The sequence below is a fragment of the Vicia villosa genome, linkage group LG4 (assembly GCF_029867415.1).
Source record: "Vicia villosa cultivar HV-30 ecotype Madison, WI linkage group LG4, Vvil1.0, whole genome shotgun sequence".
Classification (NCBI taxonomy): Eukaryota; Viridiplantae; Streptophyta; class Magnoliopsida; order Fabales; family Fabaceae; genus Vicia; species Vicia villosa.
The window spans coordinates 52,160,298-52,172,576 of NC_081183.1; the positions used below are offsets into that span (position 1 = coordinate 52,160,298).

General features: G+C 28.6%; 1 long non-coding RNA gene across 4 annotated transcripts; it reads left to right on the forward strand.

Annotated features, from left to right (window-relative positions):
• The first annotated feature begins 363 nt into the window (after positions 1–363).
• Positions 364–6,983, forward strand: LOC131594801 (uncharacterized). Of its 4 annotated transcripts, none has more exons than XR_009281538.1 (12): positions 383–703; positions 2,069–2,125; positions 2,197–2,255; positions 2,412–2,468; positions 3,643–3,735; positions 4,334–4,421; positions 4,551–4,672; positions 5,071–5,275; positions 5,444–5,679; positions 6,012–6,143; positions 6,236–6,494; positions 6,582–6,979. It is a non-coding gene; the product is annotated as an uncharacterized LOC131594801 (long non-coding RNA). The 4 variants fall into 4 exon arrangements; XR_009281539.1 differs by having other exon boundaries at positions 387–703; positions 6,432–6,494; positions 6,582–6,977; XR_009281540.1 differs by having other exon boundaries at positions 364–703; positions 5,514–5,679; positions 6,012–6,494; positions 6,582–6,983.
• The last annotated feature ends 5,296 nt before the right edge of the window (positions 6,984–12,279 follow it).

Below are 12,279 nucleotides of genomic sequence, written 5' to 3' on the forward strand. Positions count from 1 at the left end.
CCACAAGACCTATTAGTCATAAACTGAAAACCAAGATTAAACTATGACACTCCAATAAGTTACTAGGTTTCTACATACAACCACTAGTGCAAAAAGCACAATATAATTTTAACATTTACACCCAATATATTAAAAACGGGTGTAAATAAGAAACGCGGTGGCAATTTTGTAAATAAAATATTATTTTAAATATTAGCATGCGACAATTTACACCCTATTTTTTAAAAACGGGTGTAAACGAAAAATATTATTATAATTAGATCTCAATTACTCCCGTTAAATTTAAAACGGGTGTAAATTTAAATGGACTAAAAAAATATTTAATTTTATAACTTAAAATATTAATCTATTTCACTGAAACCTTATTGTATAACATGTTTTGTTATAGTATATATTAAATATAATTATCACTTATCATATGTTTTATTATATTTCATTTAATATGTCACTTAACATTCATTATGCAAAAGAAACAAAGAATAATAAGTTACCTACAAAGCGTAGCTTCAACAAACGTGAAAACGGAAAAGCGATTCTTGCTCCTCTTAAAAGTGCTTATCTAACGTGGTTTTCATTCTCGTGGCAGAGCATGGTGATTAATGGAACAAGCAAATTGATTAATGGAACAAGCAAATGAGAATGAAGTTAAGAGAAACCAAAGATACATGAAGATGATGCCGACGCGGATTCATGATGGAATTCGGTACGTGCATTTTTTTCCAGTGAATTTCACTTTCAATCTTCTTCGTCTCTCTTTTTCGATTGCTGCTGTGTGATTGTTGTTCAATTATGGATTAATAACGAATTCGTAACATGCACACCAAGTGTTGGGTGAAATGCCTGAACTGAATTATTTCTCTTTTTTGTTTGATATCTACTGCGGAATTGTTGTTGTGTTGATATTCAATGTTGTAACAGGTTGTGGTTGGCGAATTATGATTTGTTATTTAAAGGTGGGAAAGGGAAGGGAACAGGTAGGGTATTTTCCCATTAGAACTGGAATTGTAGGTTGAAACTGAATAATATCTACTAGAGCAGGTGCTAGATCAAAGTCAGTTACCTAGAATGGAGAGGACTTGGATTATACATTGGTCAAATAGTTCAATTTACCAATCAGACAGGTTACTATGATCCTCAAACAATTCATGTTCCTTTATGGAAAAGTTCCTTTGGAGGAATGGAGTGTTGTTAGGGCCTAGTCATAGCCCAATATTGTTGAACCTGCCCAAAATCTCTAAATAGTCACTGGCTAGTCAGCAAACCTATAGTAGAGAAGCTCCAATAATGTCAAGCAGCTCTCTTATGTATTTCGAGATTCAGATGCCTAGAGTGTTGGCTAGGTGACAGAGAAGGATTATTCTGATTTGTTATTCTTTGTCCCTCCAAATAAATCATTGTTCAAGACTTCTAGTACCCTAATAAAAATATAGGGACAATTTCAAGGAATTTAAACGAGAAAATATTTGAGCAAACAAGAGCCATAATTATTAGTAGCATCCAATATGGGTTCAACCTGGGCCATAGCAGCTTTCGCGTGGTAAAGCTTGTGGCTGTTGCTATTTCATTTTCTTTCACGTGGATAATGCACAACGTCCAAGTAGAGTGTGACAAGGATCTTTTACTTGTCATTTCTTATTTATTATTTGATTAAAAATATGATGCAATCCACTCACTTTTAAATGCCAATTATTTTAGTCTAACTCTTCATTGCTGTGAATTTAGTAATCTTAATCTTCATAATTATTTTTATTTACTCACGCCGTTATCTAGATTTATCATTGCTTAATGAATATTACTTGATTGGTTCACTTGTAATGCTATATGCTAATGCTTCTAAGCTTTTCAAAAGCACCATTTGAATTTTGAGCAAAAGTGTTATAGTTTTCACACCTTGTTTTGAGCCACTAGTGCCTTTTGGAATTTATTTGCAAGGCAGAGCTGAAAGATTCATAAATGATGAATCCTTCGATTTCCATGTTTGTTTCTTGAAGCTTCCCTGCTGCATTCTTGAAGCTCAACTTTTGATTTCAATTTCCAAAAGTTCTCATTTCACTTTTCTTCTTTCCAGTTTTGTCATTGAATTTCTATAGGTTTCGGCTTCTGTTTGTTCTGGTTTTTGTCTAAGGTACGCTAAAACTGACCTTTAGTTTACAACTTTTTTAGCTGCCATTGTTTTGTACTAATCTTATTTGACAGTTTTTTAATATATGTAATTTGGCGTTTGTCATCGAGACATCAAACCACATAACCTACTGGTAAGTTTGGTTTTGTTAGTTTCAGTATTTCAGCTAGATCATTGTTTTTAAATTTCATTTCCACTTTTTACTCTTTATGTATGAACTCTTGTAATGAATATTCCAACACTATGAGAGCATTTTGAAATTTGAACTGACATGTGATGTAAATGATAGGTCAATCAACAGACACATCAGTCGAAGATATGTGATTTTGGGAGTGCAAAGATATTGGTGAGTTTCTTCACTCTTTGAATTTGAAGAGTTTATGTTACTATTGAATATGATGATAGTATGTATATGAGTTTATGATATTGTTGCATTTAAGTTACCTGGTCAACCCAACATTTCGTACATATTCTCAAGATATTATAGAGCTCCGGAACTTATATTTGGAGCAACTGAATACACAACTGCTATTGATATGGGAGCATACAAAACTTGTATCACTTTTTGGATGCTGCCAACCAGGTGTATTTTTTAGTGCAGCCAATCGTAAATCTCAGAAAAGGCTATATAGCTATTGGATAACCTATTATACTTCATCACCTATCATTACAACACTATAACAGCAATTTGTCAACACTGGTTTTTTGTTTCCTTCAAGTAGATGAACGGTAAAAAATCCTAGTATGTGTGTCCAATATATATCTTTATTAGTGCACACAGATTGAATTAGTATCATTCAGAAAACTAGAAATCCTAGTATGAAACTATGACTATAAATTCATTATATTGATATATATTTTGTCGACAAGGAAGAGATTCCATCAAGTGTTAAGAATCACTTGCCATTTAAGTGGCCAAAAATAAAGGATACAGCAAGATTCATATAACTAATCAATACTACTTTCTAAATAAAATAAAATTTTAACTATATTCTTGGCAAAGAAATCACTATTGTGAGTAATATGAAGAAAAAGAGAACTTTGGAGACTGAGCTTGATGTGCTTTTCATCTTCTTTGTTTCTCTACTTTCTATAGGGATTTATTTCTATGTCATTTGGTTGTGTAGCATATTTTCTGAAGTAAAATGTGAAGTTGCCAATGTTTTCTCGCCTTTTGTTCAGTGCAGGAATCATGATTGAATTTATTGAAGCTATTTAGCTATATTTTTATTGAATTTATGTATTCTTCTGTTATGTACTTTTCTTGAACTGGCCTGAACAGTCAATAAGTTATTAGAGAAGAAGGATCCAAGTGCATCTAAGATTACCAGTCAGCACTCAAGAAGTTTAGTCTGATTATAGGGTTGCAGGGAAGAAGGATCTTTCCATTGTGTATGCATTGAATTATAAAAATTAACGGATTTATTACTTTTATTTTCAGAGGATGTTCTTCTTTTTATTGAACCTGGAAAGAATTGCCATAACATGGTTTTGATCGACTTTGTTTTTTCAAAATCTAGGAGGAGATGAAGCGCTTTGTTTCAAAAGTGGTGGATCTTATGAGAGAGGAAAAGTTGTTTTCTTGGCAAGGAGGACCTATAATTTTGTTGCAGGTTAGAAGAGAGTATGGAGTTTGGGTTTTATATGGAATTTTTTTTTCATATTTGAAGGATATTTATAGTCCTATTGGGGTATCTAGGATAGGCACTAAAAATAAAAACTGTCTATAGACTCTTGTTTACCTTACTGCATTGCACCTGTGCTTCTCTACTCAGGTAAGTCTTACTGGTTGGAGTGACCTTTTACCAGATTGTGGATAAATCACACTCTCTGGACTTTCTCTATTAATTTTCTACTCTCTTTCTGATGGCCACCTAAGTAGGTGATATGTATATAATATGTGTGACTTTTTGAATAGCAAAGGTTCCTTCATAATTGATATATTAATAGATATTGTATGTTAGATTTTAACAAAAAAAGACTTGAACAAAAAAAAGACTTGGATAAGTAAAAAAAATAGATGACTCATTGGATGAATACTATGTAGAGATAATGCACAGTGTGGTGACATGTTTGAACACCATGTTTCACTTGAGATTTAAACATATATATGTTATACGGGGTTTATCTATGTCCATTTTATAATTTAGTTTTTATCGATATATGAGTTATCTGTGGCCTGCATCTTGACAGTCTTTTTATGTTTTATAGTATCATGGTGGAACAAATTTTGGCCGCACTGCTGGGGGACCCTTGCAAATTACAAGTTATGATTATGATGCTCCAATCGATGAGTATGGTACGTAAAAGAATAGCAAAGGACTTTACTTTTTGTAGTTGAAATGATAGCTAATTTGGGGAGTTATATAACTGCTTAGTGTTGACATGGTTCATGACAATCAACTGATTAACCTTGCTTTTTTATTAGGTTTGCTGAATGAGCCAAAATGGGGTCACTTGAAAGATCTACATGCTGCTTTAAAGCTCTGTGAGCCCGCTTTAGTGGCTGCTGACTCACCAACATATATAAAACTTGGTCCAAAGCAGGAGGTTTGAGCCATGTCTGAATAGTTATTTTTTAATAAAAAGGGAATAGTGGTGGGAAATGTCATAGGAGATAGTAGCCCTGATACCATGTTGGGGTTAAAAAGGTTTTAGATAGAGGGAAGAGAGAAAATGATGACTTTGAATTATGAATATAACTTAATATGGTTGATGATTATAATTTGAGACAAGACTAAGTACTAATCCACATTCATACTAATACAATATTTCAAACCCTAACTAAATAGGAATACGAATCATGATGTTTACAAAGAAATATGGAAACTAATCTTAAGAGATAATAAAATAGTGTAAAATACTCTAAATAAGAACTAAGAAGCTAATCCTACTAGATAAATGGGTGACGTTTTCTTTTTGCTGAAAAACTTGTATATCAATTTCAGGCACATGTATACCAAGCAGATGTCCACACTGAAGGATTAAACTTGTCTCTGTCCCAAATCTCTAGCAAATGCTCAGCTTTCCTTGCCAACATTGATGAACATAAAGCAGCAGCTGTGACCTTTCACGGTCAAACATACATTATACCACCATGGTCTGTGAGCATATTTGCCAAATTGCAGGAATGTGGCTTTCAATACTGCTAAGGTTAGTTATGCAAGGAATAACTAATTCATACCCAAAATTTAGCCCATGTGGTGAAGGTTTCTGCATCCTTATAACCAATAATTGGCCATATCATATCACTAGTCAATGTGGGATCGCCAGCAATTTTATATTGTGACTGTCTAAAACTTTCTTCTTGAAATATGCAAGGTTGGAGCACAAACTTCAGTCAAATTTGTAGGGTCTGATTTGCTTCCATCTGCATCTATTTTTTTGCCAGCCCAACAATTGGCACACCCCAATGGCATCTCCAACATCTCAAAGTCATGGATGACTACGAAAGAGCCAATAAATATATGGAGTAAGAGCAGTTTCACTGCAGAAGATATATGGGAGCACTTAAATGTAACAAAAGACCAATCTGACTATCTTTGGTATTCAACCAGGTAATTATGCACTCCTGAATACTCTTCTATGTGTATCATTTTCATTACAAAGCATATCGTACAGTTTGTTTTACTGTTACTGACTTATGTGTGAATATATGCTTCCTGCTTAAATTCAACCTTTTTATTAAGACGAGGGTAACATGGATTAGACTTTTAACAAGTTGGTCTTAGAAGCTTTCTTGCCATCTTTGTTTATCTGCCCAAGGGGTTTCCTGGAAGAAACCATTTCTGAATTCCATAAAATGGCAATCGATTTTTTTCCTTTAAGAATTTGATCAAATAATAATTCAATTGTTTTCTGATTCCATTAATTTGTGTACAAAATGCAGAATATATGTTTCAGCTGGTGATATCTTGTTTTGGAAGGAAAATTCTGCTCATCCAAAACTTACTATAGACAGTGTTCGTGATATACTGCGTGTATTTGTCAATGGGCAACTTATAGGTCATTAAATATCATGGTACTGAACATATGTTTTATATGAAGATGAGTATTTTTTTATTCCTTAAATTAATGGAAGTTCTATTCTGAATAATGCACTTTGTTGTGTAGTTTCCCTTGCAAGACTCTTTATTGAATCTAGAGAAGAAAGAAAATGAAAAATAATTTTATTCTTGTAAAAATTTGAGCTTGAGTCTGATATTGATTGATTCATATACTGAAAACTGTACTATCGATACTGAATAACTCAATGGGAAGATAACATTCTCAACAAAGGATGCTTTCATTATTTTATGGACTTTGGCAGTACATGTTCAACAAGTTAGAGCTTCATGTACTCATTTTAGGGATTGACAAGGCTGACAAAACGGTAAAACATTTTTTAACCTCGTAGTTTTTAAGAAATTAGAGGTTTGTTGTTTGGCTCTGAATTGCTATATAATGAATAATTTTGTAGATTTTGCTTGAGAAGATGAAGTCGGTGTACACGAATGTAGAAGGTCTTCCTCCGGAACAAATTGTGGAAAGCAATTGCTTCTCCAGGGCGTGGTATTTTGGCCATGGATGAATCCAATGCTACATGTGGAAAGCGGTTGGATTCAATTGGACTAGAGAACACCAAAGCTAACCGTCAAGCATGGCGTAAAATTATATATGAAGAAAGTGTTATGAGTTGGTTAAAATATAATTTTTATGTGTATGATTTTATAGTACTTGAAATATTATGAATGCACATGATATTGTATACTTTTTGGTTAATATTAAAAATATTTTGAGTTAGTTAAAATATGATTTTATAGTATTTGCAATATTATGAGTGAAAATGAAATATAACTAAATGGTGTATATGAAATAGGGTGTAAATAGATTCAAATATAATATAATTGTTCATTCATAAATGACATATTTACACCCGATTTTTATTAAAATAGGGTGTAATTAAAAACATATCTACACCCGATTTTAATTAAAACAGAGTGTAATTAAAACGTAATTACACCCGATTTTTATTAAAATAGGGTGTAATTAAAACGTAATTACGTTCAATTACACCCGATTTTTACTAAAACAGGGTGTAATTAAAAACGTAATTATGCCCAATTACACCCGATTTTTATTAAAACAGGTTGTAATTAAAAATGTAATTATACCCAATTACACCCGATTTTTATTAAAACAGGGTGTAATTAAAAACGTAATTACGTCCAATTGCACCCGATTTTTATTAAAACAGGGTGTAATTAAAAACGTAATTACACCCAATTTTTGTTAAAATAGGGTGTAATTAAAAACGTAATTACGCCAAATTACACCCGATTTTTGTTAAAATAGGGTGTAACGTAGAACATATTTACACCCGATATTCTTAAAATAGGGAGTAATTACGAACGTATTTACACCCGTTTTAAAATAGGGTGTAAATGCGTTAGACATTTCTCACCCTGTGGATATACACCCGATTTTTATTAAAAATAATGGGTGTAAATTTAATAAAAAACGGGTGTAAATTAACATTTTTGTACTAGTGAACAAAACACGAGTACAGTTCATTGCTGCATATAATTTATTTGAGATAATTGTTACTATACCTCAAGTGTGGCTCGCATGGATCATATTTTATTAACATAAAAGACTCCACATACAAGTAAACTAAACACAAACATCACTTTGAAATCTTCACACTATCCTAATCATTCTATGTTCCCTATATCCTTCATTCCGGCGAAATCTTCACACTATCTTCCATCATTCCATGTTCCCTATATCCTTCATTCCCGCGACGATGATCTTTCCGATAACGTTTTTTTTTCCCTCTTTCCTTTCACTTCTATTCATACACCTTTTGCTTTATTGTATAATTTCTATTTATTGTTGGTTTATATGGCTAATAATCCGTTGTTAAAATATTAGTTATATTAATGAGTTTTTTCTTTTTCAGTGAACTATCCTTACTTCATATTGAAGTTCTAATAATTGCGTACACTAAATTCTTGTTTCACATTGTCTTTGATTAATTGGAAGTTTTATGTTGATGTGATAGACTTAGCTTTATGACTAATATCATAAAAGTCTTCTAACTTCTAAGATTTGAAAATTACAATTTATAAAATCTTCTGAGTTTCAAAATCCTGGGCAAATAATTCTGAGTTTCAAAATCCTGTAAAAATAATTAGAGTAAAGTTTTTCTTACACCATTGTGTGTACTAAATACTATTTACTGTATTTATACGATAAACAATATTTTTTTAAAATAAATTAATATTATTTATAAAAACACATTTTTATAACACAAATATAAAGTTTCTTATTAACTAATTTTATTATTTCATTAACCAAAAAAAATATATCATGTATTATGTTTGATATTTACAGATTGCGACGTGATTTCCATGTCACTGATTAGTGACATGTAAATCACGTCACTAATAGTTTTTTTTTTAAATTTAAAACCAAATTAATATATATATATATATATATATATATATATATATATTAATTTATCAAACTAAATATACAAAATATATTAATTTATGAAACTAAATATACCAAATTAATATATAAATTAAATTAATAAGCCAAATATACTAAAATTGATGAATTAAATTAATTAACTAAATATGTTAAAATATATAAATTAAATTAATAAACTAAATATACTAAAATATTAAAATTAATAAACTACAATTATAAACTAAATATTAGTAAATATAATTATAAATTAATATTTTACACAAGTTCAAAATCAAAAGAAACAACAAAATAAAAATTATATTAAATCATCAATTAGTCCGGGTCGGGAAACTTATCATCATTTCCGTTCTTCTGATCAGTCGGCGCATAACCACCCACATTTTGGTTTCCACCAAACGATTGCGTAAATTGTCGCATTAGGGCCTCCATATCAAGTTGTCTCTTCGCCATGACCTCCATTTGTCGCTGGTGCTCACTCTGCATTGCCTCCATTTGGACCTTCAAAGCCGCTTCACGTTCCGCCGCAACGCGTCTCGACTCTTTTATCGTTAATTCTCTTACGGTTTCTCGTTGTTCCGGTGTCAAAGTTACGGGATGTGAACCTCCTTCCTCGTCAATAACTCTTTGATATAGAGTTCTATCATATGGTCTCAAGGTGCCGGCCAAATTTCCACCAACAAACAAACACTTGTTAGGCCCCTTGCCGCCAATGACTTCACTCTAAAGATATAAATCCACATCTTGATGAAACAACTCTCCCGGTCTTGGAGTATATTGAGGATTAATATTCAGAAATTGTACAAGCAATGCCTGATAATCATCCTACACGTACAAAAAAAATAGTTAAATATAATTTAAATTAAATTAAATTGACTTAAATAATATATGAAAAATAGCCAAGTGATTTTCTCGCCGCAAATTTAGTTGCCACATGATTTTCACGCCACAGCATCTCACGTGCCACATGAAAATTACGAAACAAAAGTTGCCACTAAATTAAAAAAATATGAACACCGTAAATTAAATAACTTAACATAGCTTTTTGTGCACGATCGTCAACAAAACCTTCTGTTTTCTTTGTCCGAGTCCTTGCAACCAACTCGGTCATCAGAGGTGGTCTATTCAATTCCTTAGTCTCAGGTACGTTACTCGGCAATCTTTCACCATTAAACGTCCAAACCCAATAATTTTCCATGAAACCCCTTCTATGCAAATGCCTGACACTTCCACTAGGTCACTAATTATAGGTCTACATTCACATTTAGCAAACGCCCACGTGATAAACCCATTAACTCCTACTATAAAATTGGGTTTGAGTGCACGTGTTTCTAGTTCCAATCCATCGTACATCCAACTATGATAATACCAATAATATTCCAAACTGCACATATATCCAATTATTGTCTTTTCAGTAACTATAATTAATCATTTAACTATATAACTATAAATAAATTTTATAATTTTTTTGAATATATATATATATATATATATATATATATATATATATATATATATATATATATATATATATATAATAAACATATAATAAATATTTTTTAAACAAAATACTACTCCACAGTATATGATAAACATATAATAACTATATCCTTTTTTTAAACAAAATACTACTATGTCCTTTTTTTTAAAACAAAATAATACTTCACATTATAAGAAACATTTTCTAAAAAAAATTCTACTATATTTTTTCTAAAACAAAATATAATAAACATATAATAACTTTTTTTTTAAAATATTATGTTTCAAAAATACAATATATATTTCTATTCTATTATATTTTATTTTATTCTTAACAAACTTATTATTCCTTTAAGAAATATAAAATATAATTCTATTCTATTATATTGTATTGCATTTTATTTTAAATATACATATATAATATATATTCTCATTTAATATATATTTTATTTAAAAAAATTGAATTTTCTGTATTAAAGATATACATAATATATTTTATTTTTAATAACATTTTGTTTATAATTCTATTTTAAAAAAAATAAAAAATTTTGTTTAGTAACATTTTTAATTCTGTTTTTAATAGTGTAACTTATATACATTCATACATATTATGTTTTTATTACATATATTAAAATTCAGAATATTCTCTTTTTATTACATATATATACATACATTTTAAATATATACATACAATATATATATATATATATATATATATATATATATATATATATATATATATATTTTAAATATATACATACAATAAATATATATATATATATATATATATATTTTAAATATATACATACAATAAATATATATATATATATATATATATATATATATATATATATATATATATATATATATATATATATATATATATATATATATATACACACGTACAAAATAAGAAATAAAAATAAAAATTTTATAATAAATATTTCATATATATATATATATATATATATATATATATATATATATATATATAAATTCACTTTTAAATATATAAATACATATATATATATATATATATATATATATATATATATATATATATATATATATATATATATATATATATATATATATATATATATTCTGTTTTCAAAAAAAATAGTATAATATTACTTATAATAAATGTATATAATAAAAATTAAAAATGAAAAATTTATAATATATATAACTATTATATTCGTTTTGAGTATATTAAGTTTTTTAAAGTTATAATAATATATTTTTTAAAGTTATATATAATATATTCAGTTTTTAAAGTTATATTAGTATTTATAATAATTTATTTTATATATTGTAAAATATTTAACAAAAAATTCCTTTTAATAAATTTATATAGAATAATCTATTTTAATAGTATATCTATACAATTACGAACCCAATTAGAAACAATCTATTTGAACAGAAACAATTTAATAGTATATATAAGTTTACATAGAAATAATCTATTTTAACAGTTTTCATAATATTAATATATAATAATTTTAATATTAGTTTTAATATATTAGTTTTTTTTCCAATAGTTTTAAAAATATTATTAAAAAATATACGTAATTTTCGTTTTTATTTTATTTATTATATTCTGTTTTTTATTTTATTTTTTTATAAATAAATATTAAATATTAAATTTATAATTTTATTTTGTAATAATTAATTTATAAAATAACCTAATAAATCTATTAAAAATATATTACATTATAAACAAACATTTAATAAAAATCTTTAGAAAAAAAAACTTACCTCTTCTTTAATCTACTCCACCTTCTTCTCTCTTCAAAATCTACAAAAAAAAAAATCTAACATTAAAAACATAATATAGTATCAATATAAAATAAAATTATAAAAAAATACTGATGTAATTTACCTTTGATATAAGAATATGTGAGAAACACGTTACAACTTTGTCACGTGAGACTCACGTCGCAACATGACAACGACAACCTTAATTAATGTCTCTGCCTGCAATGTTGCCACCATGTCACTTCAGTGGAACATTAAATTTTTCCTCTAAATGTTGCGACATATTTCTAACATCACAACTAAATTTTTTAAAATTTGAATCTTCCCCCCACATGAATGTTATAGCTTTTTCTTTTTTTAATTTACAAACTTAACATAGCTACGTGAATCTCACATCGAAACTTTTTCCACATACCCCAATGTCTGATTCCTGATTACTTTATGGCTAT